Source organism: Talpa occidentalis, unplaced genomic scaffold (assembly GCF_014898055.3).
Source record: "Talpa occidentalis isolate TD23 unplaced genomic scaffold, MPIMG_talOcc4v2.1 talOcc4.3, whole genome shotgun sequence".
NCBI lineage: Eukaryota > Metazoa > Chordata > Mammalia > Eulipotyphla > Talpidae > Talpa > Talpa occidentalis.
Genome location: NW_023603184.1, coordinates 104219642 through 104239309, shown reverse-complemented (window position 1 = coordinate 104239309; position 19668 = coordinate 104219642). Strand labels below are relative to the sequence as shown.

General features: G+C 35.1%; 1 protein-coding gene and 1 pseudogene across 1 annotated transcript in view; one reads left to right on the top strand and one right to left on the bottom strand.

Annotated features, from left to right (window-relative positions):
* OLA1 (Obg like ATPase 1) overlaps window positions 1-19668 on the top strand; it is a 147081-nt gene that overhangs the window by 54105 nt on the left and 73308 nt on the right. The gene's annotated exons all lie outside the window — the stretch shown is intronic.
* Window positions 5837-7774, bottom strand: LOC119254146 (methionine aminopeptidase 2-like; annotated as a pseudogene).

Sequence of the window (19668 nt, the reverse complement as noted above, 5' to 3'; positions counted from 1 at the left end):
CTATTTACAATAGGTAAAACCTGGAAACAACCCAAATGCCCAAAAATAGATGACTGGATCAAGAAGATGTGGCATATATACACAATGGAATATTATTCAGCAATCAAGGAAGATAAACTCATGCCATTCATAGCAATGTGGATGGAGCTAGAAAGAATTATGCTCAATGAAATAAGCCAGAAGGAAAAGAAAGAATATCGGATAGTTTCACTTATAGCAGAAGTATAGGGAAAAAAAAAATAAGACATCACTGTAAAAAATTAACTACAAAACACAACAAAGCAAAAACAGACAATTATAAATCAGAGATATACTTCAGGGGAGGAGGAGGGAAAGGGATCAGAGGGAGGGAGGGAGGAGCACAAGGGACTGAAGTGATGGTGCACAGGTGCATAGGTGAAGGAAACTGGGGACTGCACTTGAAGGGGTGAGGGGAAGCAAATATTCTTTAAAAATGAACAATGATGTAAAAAATAAAAAAAATTAAAAATTAATAAAAGTGGAGATTTTTAAAAATAAGAGGAAACACGCCTTAGTAGGAAAGTTTAAGGTTGCTGTAATTGAAATAATTGTTCTATTTCATTTTTCTTTTAAAAATTTGTACTAGTTCTCAGAAGCCAGGAGTTTATCTAGTTTACACATGTTTGGGGGAACTAATTCTACAACATAAGATAATTTTGCTATTTTCTCATTTTGTGACTAATTATTTAAATCAAATATTTTTATTTTATTTATTTATTTTTTTATTTATTTATACAAGCACTGGGTACAGTCAGAAGTGCGGGAGGGTGAGAAAATTCACCAGAGCGGGGAGCAGAGCAGGCAGAAGGACCGATGTACACTGCTGAGGGGAGCAGCGGGCGGCAGGAGAGGTCTGCGCGCCATGTGGGACCCTCCTCCTGTGGCCGGGATTGAACCGGCGCTGGAGGCTGCGGGCAGCTTCGCAACCCAGAGCTCAACCGCTGCGCCACCAGGGAGGCCCCTAAATCAAATATTTAACCTAAGTACAAAGCTTAGGTTAAAAATATTAAGCATAAAATATGTATGTATTTGATTTCATAGACATATAAAGATAATTTAAATTAGTTGGCACAATTTATGCAGAAAGTAATAACATTTTGATCATATGCAGTATATGTACTATGTCTCTGTATTTGTTTTAAGGAAGTAGAGTAAGTTTATTAAAATTTTTCCTACTCCTGAAATAATTAATTTAGATCTTTTATCAAAGCACTGAGGCTTTGGAATTGGTGTTTGTTTATAATGTTCCTTTGCAAGGAGGTGGATTCATAAAATTAAAATTAATTTAAAGGCCATATATGAAGATTCTAGGTGTTTGTTTAGAAAACCACATGAATTTTTATGTTCTATTTTACATTTGAGGTTATGCAAAAACAGGTAGGTAATATTTATGTTATTTACAGAAATCTGCTTTGAATTGACTTAGTGATCATAGATTGTGATTGTCTTATTTTACCAATGTTCAGCTTATTCTTAAGATTAGTTTAGTTCGGGCCTCCGCGGTGGTGCAGCGGGTTGAAGCTGTCCGCAGCCTCTGCAGCATGGCTTCGATTTCCGGCCAGCCAGGGAGATTCCCACATGGTGAAGCAGACCTCTCTTGTCGCGCCCGCTGCTCCCCTCAGCAGTGCTTTCGGTCTGTCTGCCTTTTCTGCTGAATCCTCTCACGGTCCCGCGCTTCTGTCCTGTACCTCAGCTATTGTATAAATAAAAAATAAATCTTTAAGAAAATAATAAAATAAAGAACCTTAAAAAAAAAAGATTAGTTCTTCATATTGAACTGTGTTTTGATTTGACTGGTAATTAGAAAATAGGCATTTAAAATTTTTTGCTTAAGCTTCTGATACATGACTAAACATCTGCAGTAAATACTGAAATAAATATCTATATTTGGTTTGCAAGTTTAATAAATTCGGAAGATTATTTAATGAAATCATTATATTTAAATGTTCAAGTATAGAAAGATTTGGATAAAACTTATTAACTGCATTTATTAGCAAATTAAAATGTTCGATTTTTTTCTGGTGATTGAATCCAATATTTTAAAGACAGAAAATTAATATATTTTGAAACCATTAGGGAATTGGGGAAAAAGTCAATGACTTTTTGTAAATTAAATTTTTTTTAAAGACCTGCCTTTTCTCTTTTAGTTAATTTTAATTTCTCGAGGAATTGGTATTTTCTGATTAACCATGTTAGGAATTTCCTCAACTAAATGAATCTACTTGATTTTATTAAACTGACTGACTTTATCAAAAGTCCATTGCCATTTTCTTGTGGTTTCTAGCTTTTGAAAATAGAGAAAAATAGTGCTCTTAAATTGGATTTATGCTGACTTTTAAGAAACATATTTGTTCCAAGCAGTCTAAGAAGCTCAGAGATCTATGTCAATATTCAATTCATATTTTCTTTGAACAGAAGGTTGTGATAAAATGGTACATGGTGTGTTTTCATTGCCTGTTGAAAGACTTTCATGCAGTTAAAATAAGCATTTTGATGGTGGTTGAATTAAGAGTTTTTGTCAGTCTCTTCTCATCATGGATGATTAGACTAAAACGTCTGCTTGTCTTGACTTGAGATCACCACAGCTTCAGATAACATGCTTTGTGATTGAAGGTCGAAATATTTTGAATTCTAATAGGCTGCCAGATGAATTGCTTGAAATAGACTGTAAAATTTCAAGGCTTCCTTTTCCATCTGCTGTGAAAAGAACCATTGGGAATGGTTGAGCTTGATGATCATAGAATTACTGGATGGTGATTCTAAAACCCTCAAAGGGAAGTTGCTATGGAGATCTAGTTCCAAACTATGAAATGATTCACCTTTGAAAGGCTGCAGGGTCTGAGAAGCTGAACACATCATTGTTCAGGTGGTCATTGGTTAGGAAATTGCTGGTGCCTGTGTAATCAGCACTCCTGTGGTAGTTAACGATCTAAAAAGGTTTGTTCTGAATGATGTGGGACAACAGCAACATGCATAAGATGGCTTCTCTCAATCATGGTTTGCTCAGTCTGGTGCTTGTAAAAATACAATGAACTAAACAGCACAGAAATGAACTGCTTCACTGAGGAATTCTTTTGAAAACAAAATTTTGCATTGATGAGTTTGACATCTAAAACAGAATTGTTTCATTTTGAAAATAAGTTTTATAGAAATATGCTTTGTTTTCTGTTTTAACCTGTTCTCCCACTCATCCCCACCTTCCCCCTTTTGTCCTAAGAAGCCTTTTATCTCTTGGTCTAAGACCTTACCATGTGAAATGTTTACCTCTTAATATCGTAAGTTCTATTTCAGGGACCTCTTTGCATAGCTACAGGGTCACATGAAGGGTTTAGAATGCTCCAAATCATAGAGAAGAGCCTGAGAAAGTCACTAAGTTATTAGCTGTAGAATGTAATGAAACCCCCTGTAGCAAATTGTTTCTCTTCAAATTGTTGTTCACTATTTATTATTTGTGACAGTTTATATTTTAAATTGATATTTTTTCAAGTTATTCTTATACTGTGTTCAATAACTTAATTTTTTTCAATCACCTTTCATTTTCAGTACTAGAAACCTAAGCCATTGTTCTGAACTTCATTTGACATCAAATCATTGTAAACTGCCGTTTTCCCATCTTAGTTAATATCATAGGCGCCTATAATGTAGAGCTTCAGTAATCAAATATGAAACCTTATCAAAGATAATTTTATATCTAAAGTTTCTCCAAATATGTAGTTTGCCCCAAGTATTGCGGTATAATTATATATACTACAGTCTGCATGCTGACTTAATGTACAGCTTGATGGATTTTGTTTTTTTAGTTATGTGTCCACTATCATAATCAATACATTACTTTCATCATTCTAAGATGTTTACTCATATTCTCTTTGCAGTTTATCTCTTCTCCAACCTTTATCCGTTAGCAACCACTAACCTGATTTCTATCATTATAGCTTTGTCATCTTTAAAATTTTATATGTTTTATATAAGAGAAAGATTTTTGTGTTTGACTTTTTTTTCTACCTAGTGTATTTTTAAGATCCATCTTGATTGTGTGCATTGCTATCTTGTTCCTTTTTATTGCTAGGTAGCCTTTAATATATGAATATCAGTTCGCTTATCCATTTATTGGTTGATGAACTTTCTGATATCAACTTTCCCATTTTACTACTACAAATATTTGTGTACTAGTCTTTGTGTGGACATATATTTTTATTTCTTTTGGATAAATACCTAGAAGTGGGATTGCTAAAGTGTATGGTATGTGTTTAACTTTATATGATACTGTCATACACTATTTTCCAAAGTGGCTATAGCATTTTTATTTCTCACCAGCAATATGGAAGTGCCAAATACTTTACAGTGTCTCTGTAACTTGATATTATCAGTTATATAAGTTTTGGACCTTCCAATGGTTTCTTATTATGACTTTATTTTTTTTTTTTCAGATAGTCAGTGATAAACATCTTTTCACATGCTTGCCATTTGCATACCTTCTTTTTTTTTTAATCAACTTTATTAAGACATAATTTTTGTAAAATGAGCTGCACCCATTTCAGGTATGAGCCATGGTTTTATTTTATTTTTTTTGTTTGTTTTTTTTTACAGTTTCATATTATTTTATTTTATTTTTTAATTTTTTTAAAGTTTCTTGGGATATACTTTAATTTTTTTGTATATAAATTTGTTTTTATTTTATATTCCCCATACAATTGCGACCCCCTTATTTTGACCCCAATCACTCCCCTCCCCGCCCCTCACCCCCCATAGACTGTCTCTGGTTCATAGTTGTTTGTTGATTTTGATTTTTACTTTCTTATAGTTATTCTTTTTCCTGGTCCCTTATTTAATTTTTCTAGATTCCTGCTATGACTGAGACCATCTGGTATTTTTCTTTTTCTTTCTGTCTTATTTCGCTGAGCATGATCCCTTCCAGCGCCATCCATGTCATTTGCATACCTTCTTTAGTGAAGTATCTGTTCAAATCTTTTGCCTGCATTTAGTTGGGTTGTTTGTCTTATTTTGAGCTGAAAGATTTCTTTATATATTCTGGATACAAGTCCCTTATCTAATGTATGTTATGTGACATTTTCTCCCAACTGTCACTTGCCTCTTGCTTCCCCCCCAACCCCCGGCTAGATCTAAAAATACCTTTAATTTTTAGAGACTGGATTTCAGAAATGTTGAAAAGCAATGTCAGGGGGTTTAGGTGAAGAATTGTATATAGCTATTCAAAGCATTCAGTTAAGAATATGGCAGTATAGGGCCTCCCCGGTGGCGCAGCGGTTGAGCGCTGGGTTGCGAAGCTGCCCGCAGCCTCTACAGCGCTAGTTCGATCCCCGGCTGCTCCCCGGTCGCTGGGTGAGGGTCCCACATGGCGCGCAGACCTCTCCTGCTGCCCACTGCTCCCCTCAGCAGTGTACTTCAGTCTTTCTGCCTGCTCTGCTCCCTGCTCTGGCTCTGGTGAATTCTCTCACCCTCCCGTGCTTCTGACTGTACCCAGTGCTTGTATAAAAAAAACAAACAAATAAATAAATGCTTAAAAAAAAAAAAGAATATGGCAGTATAAATTCTGAAAGGCATCCCTTAGGTGTTTAAAACAAAATGTATGAGTCATTTGTAACTAATTTAAACTTTATATAATTTCCTAGAGGAAGGGGGTGAGGACAGTTCACATTGGGAGGTTTTTCCTTGGTTAATTACCTTAGGGAGTTTGCTTTTGATCAAATTCCTTCCTTTTTAAGCATGGATGAAAATTATTACATGGGTCCACAGAACAGGAAATGTGTTGCAAATTCATTCTGGTATATTGTGGAGGCTTTGGACTGTTTAATAGTCATCTCTGCTGACAACTTCTATACATGCTGAATGTAGCAACCATGTCACACAATGGTAGATATGGATCTGCAATACCAAAATAACTCAGATTCTTTAGAACCATCAAGCATTTACTTTTGTTTCAAGCAACTCAGTGATCTGGGGTAGAAGACAAGGATGCTAAAGTTTTCATTGATGGCATTTAACAAATGTTTTGCTCTTGGAAATCCTATTGATACATAGCCAACATCAGAATTTTTCACATAATGTAAACATTTCATGCCATCATGAACCTTTACCTGTGCTACCAAAGGTTTCAACAGCATGTACTTCCCCCTTCCTATAGTCATGTTGCGTCTCCTCCTTTCACAATGGGCACTATTTCCCTAGCATTTATCTTATATAGCCCAATTAAGTTAGATTACAAATTAATTTCATTTGATATATCTTCCCATCTATTTTAACTTCATAGGACTCCATAGTTTTTTGAAGGTCCTTACCAATATCACATGGACAGGCATCAATTCTAGCAAACTTTATTCTGGTATTATTGGCATCTTCTATAGCTTTTAATAATATGTCATATTTGGGATTAAAAGCAACAGTGAGTGAGGGGCCTCCCTCACTCACACAGTGGTGGTGCAAGGGGTTAAGACCAGCACTATGAAGCTATTCCCAACCACTGCAAGCACAAGTTCAATCCCCGGCCAGGGATTGAATGGTGCAGCAGACCTCTCCTGTCTCACTCACTGCTCCCCTCAGCAATCTATTTCAGTATGTCTGCTCTGTTCCCCGTTCTGTCTCTGGTGAATCCTCTCACCCTCCACACCTCTGGCCTGTACCCCAATTCTTGTATGCATAAATAAGTAAATCTTTAAAAGCAACAGTGAAAGCACAGTTAATCCTGCCATTTTGTATGTGCTCCAAAGTGCGTATTACAGATGTTATCATACTGTAATACTACTGTGTCACCAGCATTCAGGACAGTTATTGAGACAACACCCTGTAGGAAATGTCAGGCCTCCATTTAATTCATTCTCTTTTATTAGCTTTTATGAATAGTCTTCCCATTTTCACAGATTTCTATCATTGTCATTCTGGGCTTGATCCAGCTCATAACATATTTTCTAACTTGTCAATGCGCTTCTGCAGCTTCTTGAAAATCATTCCAAATCTTTTCACTAGCTTGATCTAAAGCTTTCTTTTCTTAACTTAAATTTCTCCAAGCAGTTGTTTGCCCATCTTGTGTGGGTGGGTACTCGCATTGTTGTCCCCTAGGAAATATACCATTAGGATTCAGGTCACATATTGGAACTGATGCAGGGTCTGAACTTCTGGTCCTCTCTTCTTCATTTCCTTCTCTGCTGCCTTCCTCCCCCACTCACCTCTATTGTTATTGTCGTAATCTTTTTCACTTCCAATGGTTATCTTTTTTTTTTTAATTAAGATTAGCATATCTTTTTTTTTTTTAAGATTTTTTTATTTATGCATATGAGAGCTGAGGTACAGGCCAGAGATGCGGAATGGTGAGAGGATTCACCAGAGACAGAGTGGGAAACAGAACAGGCAGACTGACTGAAATACACTGCTGAGGGGAGCAGCTGGCGAGTCAGGAGAGGTCTGCTGAACCATGTGGGTTGCACCCTGGCTGGCCTGGGATCGAATTCGTGCTGCAGAGGCTGCGCACCACTTCATAGTGCAGTGCTTAACCCCTTGAACCACCAGGGAGGCCCTCCCTTGGTTATCTTTGTAGTTGTCTTGCTACTTCATCAGTTGAGCGTCCTGATTGTTTACCAGGGGCTTGTTGCCCTTCTCTGGCAACCTCTTTATTATTCCTTTTCTGTCTTTATTTTTTGGCTGTTTCCTCAGCTGTAGAGGCAGCTCCCTTCTTCCTGTCATCTGGATCCAGGTTTCCATTCAGGTGGCTTCTGGAGGATGCCCCCTCCTTACCTGCCATGTTACCCCACTTGAGCATGAGAGAATCATACAGAGCAGCTAGGGTCTGCTTCTTCTGCTTTTTTGTTTTCTTGTGTGTCTCTTTTAAAGAATAAAAGTTTTTCATTATGTTCATTTTGTCATTTTTTCCTCCAGGGGCTTTTGTATCCTGTAAAAACAAAACAAAACAAAACAAAACAAAACAAAACAAAACAAAAAACTGAATTCAGTATCACAAAGATTTTATTTTGTTAAAGTTTAATAACATTAGTTCTTACATTTAACTTAGGTCTGCATCCATTTCTCATTAATTTTGCATAACACATGAGGTAAGAGGTTAAAGTTAATTTTCTTCCATACAGAAAACTAGTTGTTCCAGAATCATTTATTGGAAAAATTATGTTTTCTTTTATTGAATTATCTTGGCACCTTGTTAGAAATCAGCTCACCACATTTGGGGGTCAAGATATAGGTCTATTTTTGGACTTTGTTCCTAAGTACTTAATATTTTTTCTACTATTATAAATTACAGGTAATTTGTACATGTCAGGTTGAATCAGGTAGAAGATTTTCTCTTCTATTCCTAGTTTGCTGAGAGCTTCTCATGAATGGGTTTTGAGTTTTACAAATGGCAATGCTTTCATCAGTTGAAATGGTCATATTGTTTTTCTTTTTTATTGTATTAACATAGTGAATAATATCAGCTGATTTTTTTAATGTGAAGGTAAAATGATTTTTCTTCTGTTTTAAAAAATTGCATTTTTATTGAGGTAATGTTGGTTCACAACACTGTATAATTTAGGCAAATAGGTTAACAACTCTGCACATGTATTCGTAGTTTTGGAAGGTTGTACACTTCTAAGAATTTGTCCATTTCTTCTGGGTTATCCAATTTATTGGCATAAAGATGTTCATAATAGTCTCTTATGATCTTCTGTATTTCTGAGGTGTTTGTGTTAACTTCTGTCACTTTTTCAGTTTTTTCTTAGTGAGTCTAGCTAAAGGTTTTCAGTTTTATTCTTTTTCTAGTTTTTTTTTAAGGTGTAAATTTAGATTGTTTACTTGTGATCTGCATTGCTATATAATTTCCTTTTAGGACTTCTTTTTCCGCCATCCCATGGGTTGTGGTAGAGTGTGTCTTCATTTTCATTTGTTTCCAGGTGTTTTTAAGTTTAACCTTTGATTTCCTCATTAGTCCAACTGTAATTCAGTAGTATGTTGTTCATTCTTCATGTATTAGAGATTCCCCCCCCTCTTTATTTTGTGGATGCTTTCTTGTTTGATACCACTCTCATCAGAGAAGATACTTGATATGATTTCTGTTCCATGAATTCATTGAAACTTGTTTTGTGACTCCGCCTGTGGTCTCTCTCAAGATTGTTACATATGCACTTGAGAAGAATTCTGTGTTCAGCTTTTTTAGGTACAATGTCCTATACATGTCTATTAAGTACCTATGATCTAGTTCCTTGTTTAAGATGATTGTTTTCTTGTTGATCTGCTCACTGGTGACAGTGGGGTTTTGAAGGCCCCTGCTGCTGTTGTGTTGCTACCAATGTCTGTTTTTAGATTTTTTAATAGTTGCCTTATATATTTTGATGTTCCTTCATTTGGTACATATGTACTGATGAGTGTTAAGTCTTCCTAATGTATTGATCCCTTAATCATTATATAAAGACCATTGCTGCCTCTTGTTACCTTTTTTTTTTTTTTAAGCTGGAAGTCTATTTTATATGCTAAATGTATTACTCTACCTTTGTTAGAGTCCCATTTGCTTGTAGGATGGTTTTCCAGTCATCTGCTTTTTTTTTTTTTAAAAAGATTTATTTATTTATGCATACATGAGCTGGGGTATAGCCAGAGATGCGGGGTGGGGAGGGCGGTGAGAGGATCCACCAAAGACAGTGGGGAACAGTACAGGCAGATTGACTGAAATACACTGCTGAGGGAAGCAGCGGGCAAGACAGGAGAGGTCTGCTGCGCCATGTGGGTTACTCCCTGGCTGGGGATCGAACTTGTGCTGCAGAGGCTGTGGAATGCTTCATATTGCAGTGCTTAACCCCTTGTGTCACCAGAAAGGTCCCTCCAGTCATCTGCTTTAATCCTGTGTTGATCTTTGGAGCTCAGATAGGTCTTCTGGAGTCGACAGAAAGGTGAGTTTTATTTCTATCCAGCTGGTCAGTTTGTACATTTTGACTGGGAATTCAGTCCGTTTACATTTATGATGATATTGGTATATAAGGATTTGCTACTGTCATTTTGTATTTTGTTTTCTGGTTCTTATTCAGTTTTTTGTGGATCTTCTTTTCTTCAAGTTAGATTAGAGCTACTTTCCACTTTTCTTGAGGGGCAGTACAGTGTTGACAACCGCCTTCAGTTTCTCTTTGTCTGGAAAGGTCTTTACTTCTCCCTTCTATATGAAAGAGAGTCTTGTGGGATATAATCTTGCTAGCAGTTTTTATTTATTTTCTTTTTTCTTTTTATAATTTTATTTTCTATATCATTGTTCTCTTTTCAGGTATTTAGCACCCATGAACCAACACCACAGTCCCTTGTGCACTTCCCTCTCCTCTTTTGAGTCCTCTCCCACCCCCTCCCTTGCTTTTTGCCTGAGGTCTGCGGTTAGCTTGCAAGTTTTGTCTTTTTCTGGATTCTTTATTTGGTTTTCCTATGCTCCATCTATAAGTGAAACCAATATTTTTCTTTTTCCTTCTGACTTATTTCATTTAGCATAATCCCTTCCAGCTCCATCCACATTACTGCAGATAGCATAATTTATTTTTTTGATCATGTATTACATTGTGTATATATGCCACATCTTCTTGACCCATTCATCTGTTTTGGGCATTTAGGTTGTTTCCATATCTTAGCTATTGTGTTCAGTAAACATAGGTGTGTGGGTTTTCTTTGGAATTAGTGTCTTTGTGTCCTGTGGGTAGATTCCTAATAGTGAAATCACTGTATCATAAGGTATGTCCATTTTTAGTGTTTTGAGGGTCTTCCACACAGTTTTCCATAGTGGCTGGACCTTGACTAGCAGTTTTTATTTATTTATTTATTTTCAAAAGATTTATTTATTTATTTATACAAGCACTGGGTACAGTCAGAAGTGCAGGAGGGTGAGAGAATTCACCAGAGCCAGAGCGGGGAGAAGAGCAGGTAGAAGGACCGAAGTACACTGCTGAGGGGAGCAGCGGGCGGCAGGAGAGGTCTGCGCTCCATGTGGGACCCTCCCCTCCGATGGCCGGGAGCAGCTGGGGAGCGAACCGGCACTGCAGAGGCTGTGGGCAGCTTCGCAACCCAGCGCTCAACTGCTGCACCACCGGGGAGGCCCCAGATTGGCAGTTTTTAATCTTCGAGTGTTTTGAACACATCATTCCATTCTCTGCCTGTTTGTAAGGTTTCTTCTGAGAAGTCCAATTATGGAATTACATTTATAACTACCTGCTTTTTTTCTTAGCTACGTTCAGTATTCTTTACTTGTCTGGAACTCTTGGTAGTTTCACTATTTTGTATCTTGGTGTAGTTCTCATTACACTTAGATAACTAGTTTTTGTTTTAGCATCATGGACTTATTCATTTAGTTCCTTCCCCAGATTTTGGGGGAGAGGGGATTCCCACTATTATTTCTTTGAATAAGCTCTCTGTTCCTTTCATCTCCTCTTCTGTGATATCCATTATGCATATTTTGCCTTTCCTAATGGAATCAAATATTCCTCAAAATATTTATCTCTTCCTTCTTGCTCCCTCCCCATTTTCTTTGTGCATTATTGTTTTCCAAGGTCAGTGATTTGATTCTCCATTTGGCCTATTTTGCGTCTTTAACTTTCTCTGGAGCGATTTTGTCTGTTAAGGTTTTAATATCCTCAGTCACTGTTATTTTCTTATTTATAGCTTGTCTCTGTTTTCTGTTCATTAAATTTTGAGATGTTTCTTTTTTTCTGAATTTTGTTGTATCTCTAACTTTTCTGAGTTTTCTTGTATTGCTAATTTAGATTTACTGATTTCTAATAGTAAAAATATTTTTTGAGTATAACCTAAGAATTCCTGTGTTGTTTCCTTTTCCTTTAAAAAATTTTTCTCAAGATCTATAAATGTTTGTTGATACTTTTTAATATCAATAAATCTCTGTCTTGCTTAACAATTATTATGACAGCAATTTAAAAGAAGACATTTTTAGTGAATTCTTAACTATTTACAATGGGAGAATGAAGAAAACTTTGCAACATTTTTCCTATAAAGAAAGTTCAAGTATCTTTCAACAGGATAATTTGGAGTGCATAAGTTGAAGTAGTGGGTTGATAAATCAACAAAAAGAATATTTTGCTACCTATTTGTATCACATTATTTTAAATATACTGATGGTTATTGCTAACAGATATTTTGTAGTAGATTCTGTTATTACAGAATGGGATTTTACAGACATTTAAAATTATGTTGATGGAAATAAATGACAAAATAATAAAGGATCACTGTTGTACTCTGTAATTATAGCAATGAAAACAACTTTCCTCTTTGGGACAAGAATCCCATTTAAGTAATCTTGTTTGGGAGATTGAGATTTCCCCTCAGAGCTTCCTAATCCCTTGTTGGGTCTGTGTAGTCTTAATTGACTCAGTGATCATTGTTTGAGTATGCCTAGGAAACAACTTCTCAGAGGCTTTGTTATATCTTTCTACACCACAGGAGGCAAATTTATGAACTTAAATTTGAGATTTCTATTGTTGTCTGTCCTTGAGAATGTTTCATGTACACTTGAGAAGAGTGTATACTCTTCTGTTATTGGATGGGATGTTGCTTATATAGCTATCATTTCTATCAGTCTAATGTATTCTTTAAGGCTGATGTTTTCTTACTAGTTTTCTGTCTGGAGGATTTATCCATTTATATGAGTGGGGTGTTAAATACCACTACTCTTACTGTATTACTGTCAATTTCCATTTTTTAATTTTTACATTTTGGTTCTCCTATGTTGGATACATATGTTAATTATTGTTATATCTTTTTGATGGATCGATCCCTTTATCATTATATAATGTCCATCTTGTTTTATTTAATCATTGCTTCAATGTCTTTTTTATTTGATGACTATAGTAGTACTTGTTTTCAGTGCCATTTGTGTGGAATATTTCTTTCCATCCCTTTTACTTTAAGTCTCTTATGGTCAGCATATAATTAGGTTAGGCCTTTCTTAAAAAATCCATTCAGCCACTCTGCCTATTGATTGGAGAATTTGGTCCATTTACATTTGAGGTGGTAGTTGGTATGTATGTATTCATTGTCATTTTGCTAGTTTATTTTGATTGTTTTCATAGTTCTTCTTGTTCGTTTTTTTCTCTTACCATGTGGTTTGATGTTTTTCTTTAATTTTGTGTTTATGTTCTTTTTTTATTTTTATGTTTCTGCTTTGTGGTTATAAGGAGATAAAAGGTTTTATATATTTTTATCTGTATTGAGTTGATAGCTACTTATGTTTGAACACATATCCAACTGTGCTACTTTACTCCCTTCTTATTTTGTATTTTTCATGTCACATTTTACATCCTTACATTATAGAAGTCCCTTGATTAAATTGTTGAATTTTTAGTTAGTTTTACTATTCTCATCTTTCAATTTTCAGTCTGCTTTATAAGTAGTTCTCTACTTTCACTATGAATATAAATTTATACACACACACACACATTCACACACATCCTTTCTGTCTCTATTCTTCTGGTTCCCCTCTAATGAGAATATTATTCCCCTTGATGTTGCCCCAGAGGTCTCTTAGGGTATCTTCATTTTTTAAAATTCTTTTTTCATTTTGCTGCTTTGTCTGGGTGAATTCTATTGTTCTGTTTTTCAGCTCCCTTACTTTCTCCTCTGACATTATGTAGTCAGCTGTGTTAGGCATCTCTGTGCATTTTTTAGTTTTATTTTTGTATTCTTCAGATCATTGGCTTCTGTTTGTATTTTCTTTTAAGTTTTCTAGTTCATCTGTTCTTCTCCTGAGATTAGTGTGCATCTTTATTAGCAATACTTCGAATTCTTCCTGAAGTAGTGCTTATCTCTGTTCCCCACCCTGTCCTGATCCTTCTTCCTCCTTCTCCCTACAGAACGTCTCTGGTCTATGGTTGCCCTTTGATTTTGATTTTTACTTTATTATAGTTATTATCTCTGCTTCTTTATGATATTTTCCCTTAGTTGTTTTTTTTTTTTTTTTTTTTTTTGCATTTTCATTTGAGGTTTGCCTTTTCATTCATGTTCTTCTGTTTTCCCTTTTGCCTGGTACTCTGTTTACTTCTGTGTTTTAGACAACACTTCTACCTATTTGAGTGCTGTGGGGTTTGAATCCATTAGTACTGTCCCCCACCATGGCTTTAAGTTATTCACTCCAAGTGTTTTCTTTGTTGGCTGTACCCTCTTCTTTGTAATGTTGATGTAGCACTGTGGGTAGGGTTGTCAGCCACATCAGATAGTGACATGTTCCTTGGGTTGACCTTGACCCTGGACTAAGGTGTGTTTGTGGTGTTGTGGGTCAGGCCTTGGCACATGGATGACTATTGTTGCTTTTGTATGTGCACTCTCTAGGCTCTCTGCAGTGTTAGTATTTAGTGGATCTGCAGCAGTACACAGTGTTAGCAGCTCTGCTGTGAGGGGTTGCTGGTGCTAGAGGTGCAACTAGCTAGCTAGACCATGGGGAGGTGTGCTGGGTTAGCTGCTGGTGATGGTTGTGAAAGCTCACACCATGGACAACGGTTGTTCTGAGGAGGACTTCACAGCCAGTTATTGTCAGAGTGGACTTTGTCAAATGCCATGTTTGAAAAGTTCTTTTTCTTTTTGATTATTTTTAATTTTTTTGTTTTAATTAAATAAAGGAATTCTGTTCTCCAAATGAAAACCTTTCTTTTATCTTTTAGGTTAAATGTCTTCTGGTATCTAGATTGGAATTTTTGATCTACTTTCTAAGTAGGCACTTATACTTACTTTTTGTTAAGGAATAATAATGATTTACTTTATATTATTGCTGTAATTGTCATCAGTTTATGTTTGTCTTTGCTGAAAGTATTTTTCTTTTTATGTTTTATTTAATTTCTACCACTACATCTCAGTTCAAGCTCTAATGCATTATAATGACCTTAGTAATAAATTCTTGTAGGGACTTTCTTTTTCTGGTTACTTTGACCCTGGAACCATCTGTGTCAGGCACATTTTTGTTTAATATGTAGAATTCTAGGTAGTACCCTAGTAATGGGGATTACTGCAACCTAAGAAATTTTTGAAAATCACTGTTTTAGTCTTCCAGTCCTCCAGTTTCATTCTTGAAGAGTAGTGGTTCTCAACGCATTATTGTTATGTTTCATAGTGATTAAAAATCTAAAAATTTGAGTCCCATCCATGGAGGGAAAAAAAAATCCTTATTTTTCATAATACAAAAAATTGCGTGCAGCTTGTTAAATTTCCACTTAAATTCTATTGGCATTTCAATGTTATTTAGAAGTTTATGTTATTATTCTGGTTTTAAAAAATACATAAGTAACAATCTACCAGTAGCTGAATATTACAGTGAATGTTTTTTTCTATACCAACTCTAACACACAAAGATAGGATATAGTTACTAAGTATGAAAATTCCTTCAGTACTTGGTACAAGACAAAGGGAAAACCTAGGGTGTAGGGATATTGGTAATATTCCAGAATATTTTACTTACTTGGTATATCACTTTTCAATTGTGCTTTAGCTACTGAGAAGTTAAACTAGATAGATGCTTGTGAGTCATTGCATTTGATTATGTTACTACCTCTTGTAAAACATTCATGCCATTCATTCCATTTTCTGCCTACTACTTGTGGCTTTTCTTTGTCAAGCATTAGGGGTTTTTTTGTGTGTGTTCTAAATTTTGCTGAAATTTGCTCTTTGTGTTCTTCTGCATGTCACCCTTGTCTTGCTCTACCTCTAGCTAAGTTTTACCTGCTAAGGTCTTTATCCTCAATGAGCTTATGTCCCCACACCTCTTTTTGCTCTTTCTTTTCTGCCTTTGTGATCAGGACTTCTTTTTTATGTAGGTATCATTTCATGCAGCCATGATATAGTTTCATATGCTTGTTATTTCTCCAACTCAAGTATAAGCTTCCTGAAGGTATGAGCCATATCATGTAATTTCACTTCTCCAGACACCTAAATATGTTACATATATAGCAGTCAATAAAAGAAGGATGCCAGTTTCTGTGCTAGACATTTTTTCTAGTTTTAAAATAAGCTGATTTGAATTGTGGTTAATTTTTCATAGTTACTTTGCTTACTTGCCTAAGAAAATATGGAGGGTGCAAATGAATGTGTTTTTGTTGTCTTTATTCAAATCTTTGGATCAAGCAGTAAGACTTTAGATAAATGAAAATAAAAATTCTTGTATTTTATTTTATACTTATTACTAGCCTGTATATTTTTTTCTGTATGTTAGTCTCACATGCGAACTTATATGTGACATCTATAAAAATAAATATAGATGTACATTTGTTTGTAATTTAAGTTTGCTTTTGTCACAGTGACTTCAGTGTTATCTCTAGTATTATTAATACTTCCTTTCATTGTTAAAACTTAGCTGGCAAAATGTTGTGTGTACTGTTGATATGGTTGGATGAATTCTTATAGGTAAAAATGTATATGACAGAAAGGATATCTTATTTAAGAAATGAACTACATTATTTAAAATAGAAACCTGGGATCTTTTTTAACATTGCAGCTGAGTTAAACAAATAATCTTACCACCATTACTAAGAAGTGCACGTAGTTAAAAATACATTTATACATATTATTTTAAAAAAACCTAGTTAACTTTAAAATATGTAAGTTTTCTTGTCGTTTAGGGTTCTGTGAAGCTGATCATCAAGAGGGTTGCAAATCATTGGTGGTTTCTATTTTCAGATTTCCACATCCCGGAGTAATTTGCTTTAATTTCACCCAATTTAACCTATACTTCACACCATCACCATTCAGCTTTAATAGCTATGTTCTATGCATAAGAAAAGCAGATAAATGTCCACAATTAGGCTGCAAATGATTACAACTAGTTAGGGCTTTATGAAGACAAAACTTAAAGGACTATGGCGCCAAACAAAGCCACAAAAGACGGCTGAAAATGCTGTCTCGAGAAGTCAGGTCTACCATGGCATTTGATTTATCACTTTTGTGGTTGATTTTACTTATTTTTAATATATTGGCAGGTGTGCCTACTCTGAGAAATATCATTTTTAAAGAATTTTAGTTCTGTTGTTAATATATTCAAGTTTTTAATTTATTTGCTTCCTTGTATTTTAGCAAAAACAAGATCAATTTTTAAAAAACGATTAATATTATAGCTTTTTTTGAAATTAAGGTTTGTTTGAAATTTACTGTCATTTATGTGTCCTGTAATGTATTTGAAGTTAGGACTTTTCTGAAATACTGTCAAATGGTCCTTTTAGACATTTGATGGAATTATGACTTTAGAATTCTCTACAGAATTTCATTTTTAGATAGATCTTAGCATGCAAGATACAGTGTTACTTATGTAATGTATGTGCACATACATAAAATATTCAGAAATTGTTTTAATCCTATGTGTGTGTATGTTTCCTTTCCTTTCTATATGTAAGTTTTTACTGATGGTTAGAGCACAGCATTATTTTAATATATAAAGAATTTGGTTATGTTTTAAGGTTTTTTAAAAAAGTCCTCAAACTGCTTTAATAAAAAAGCATGCCTTCCTCCTGAAAAATAAAATTTATCCTTATTGTTGATATATCTCCGTATTTAACAAGGTAAATCTGAGTTTAAAGACTAGATCTCATCTCTCAAACTTTCGGTGAAAGGTTTGACACTTAATCATATTTTTCAGTGAATAAATAAAATGCATGGTTTTAGTTTAGTGTTTAAATTTTAGTCTAGTTCTGTTAAATATTAGCTCAAAGATTCTATATAGATAGGAGTAGCAACACTGACATTAATTTCAGTTTACAGTTTGTGTGCACCTATAATTATTCTTATTTTTTTAAAAGATTTATTTATTTATGCATACAAGAATTGGGGTACAGGCCAGAGGTATGGGGGAGGGGAGGAGATTCACCAGAGACAGAGTGGGGAACAGAACAGGCAGAATGACTGAAATACACTGTTGAGAGGAGCAGTGGGCAAGTCAGGAGAGGTCTGCTGTGCCATGTGGGTCAGCTCCCTGGCTGGGGATCACTTCATAGGTTGAGTCTTAACCCTTTGCACCACCAGGGAGGCCCCTATAATTATTCTTATAATTGAAATATTTCTCATTTTAGAAATGTAGGACCCCTTTATATGTTTTTATTTAAAATATGTACTTATTTTTTCTAATCCTTATTTTCTTAAAAAATAATTAAATAATTAAATGGTATCTAGGTTTTGTTGCTTAGACACCAGAATATATGTGGATTAAAGATCCAAGCAATTGTGGTTTTTATACACATGTAACCTGCATACCTGTATTTGTACACACAGTTGCTAACTTAAAAAAAATAGTGCTCAGGAACTCATAACTTATTTTCTTATGAAACCTATGTATGTGGGAAAGTGTATTGCAACTTATTTTTAAAATATCTTTATTTTTAAAGAAAATTGTCAGTTGTTTATTATATAAAGTAGACCAAGACAGCCATGCAAAGACAATGCAGCTACACAGCTTCACAGTTGTATTAAACTAGTTTCATATGCTATATCATAAAACTTTCAGTCCAATCAGCAACTAAATTTAAATACTGCAAATTGTAGCAGCAAAACAATAATTCTGCTGATTAGCCCCTTTCCATTTCTTGTAAGTGAACTGTTTATGCTGTTGAGTACCTTTTGAAAAAAGAAAAAGCCAAAACAGCCTTGATTAGTCAAGGAGTAATTGGATGACTTGATTTTAGCAAGAGAATGAATTGGTTGATGATAGCCTGTAACTAAGTGTAGTGGTTCTGTTCAGATGAATACATAACATACAGTCATCAGATCTTGACAGGTAGAACATATAGCAGTGATAAAATCTGGCGGTGGTGAAGATAGGATGGAGATAGAGGGGGAAATAAGTTTCCTGTGAACTCTCTTCTGGAATTTTTGGGGTGATTCTTACAGAAATTTAGAAGAATTTCCATGTATTTTTTTACATTGGAAAAGGGGCAGGGAGATTTCTCTACTTTGTTATTACAGTTCCCATGTTTTATGTCCTAAAGACAAAAGACTATAAGATCATTTAACAATCTCCTGAGGAAAACAGTGATACTGTAGCCTTTTACTCTTGCTGAAGATCATGGTTCATTAGTAGAGCCATGTGGGAAAAGAAAGCCTTTAACTCTTGATTAGTTAGAACTTTTTGTATGTTGCATTCTTATTTACCATCTCCTGATTACTTTTAAGACTGTTGAGTTTATATTAATGAATTATAGCATTTAAAAAACCTTAATTTTTTCCCTCTGTAACCAATCTCCTTAAAAAAAAAAAAAAAAACCCACAATGTCATCTTTCCCTACTCCACCTCTTGAAAGACTATGGTATAAGTAACTACTCTGCCTCTGCTCTAATGTGCTACATAGATCCAAAAGTTCCTTTACATAAAATATGAGGTTACTGCTAGATGCATGAAATGAATGGGGTCAACCTGCTTAGCTAACTGAAGGGCGCTGAGGAGGTGGCAAGGTATAGGCCCAGCCAAATTCATTCTAGTACTGGCTTTGATTTGGCACCACCTGGTGGTGATTGTTTGCTCTGGTTTAACTATTGATTATAGTGACTACATCTTTAGAACTTTAGGATAGCAGTAGAATTCTAGGACTCGCTCAAGTATTTGTACCCTTTTTTTTTTTTTTTTTTTGAGCCAGTTAGGGTCGATTGGATTGGAAGTCTGTTGGGATTGTAGTGACCTACTTTACACAGTCTGCTCCCAAAGATGTG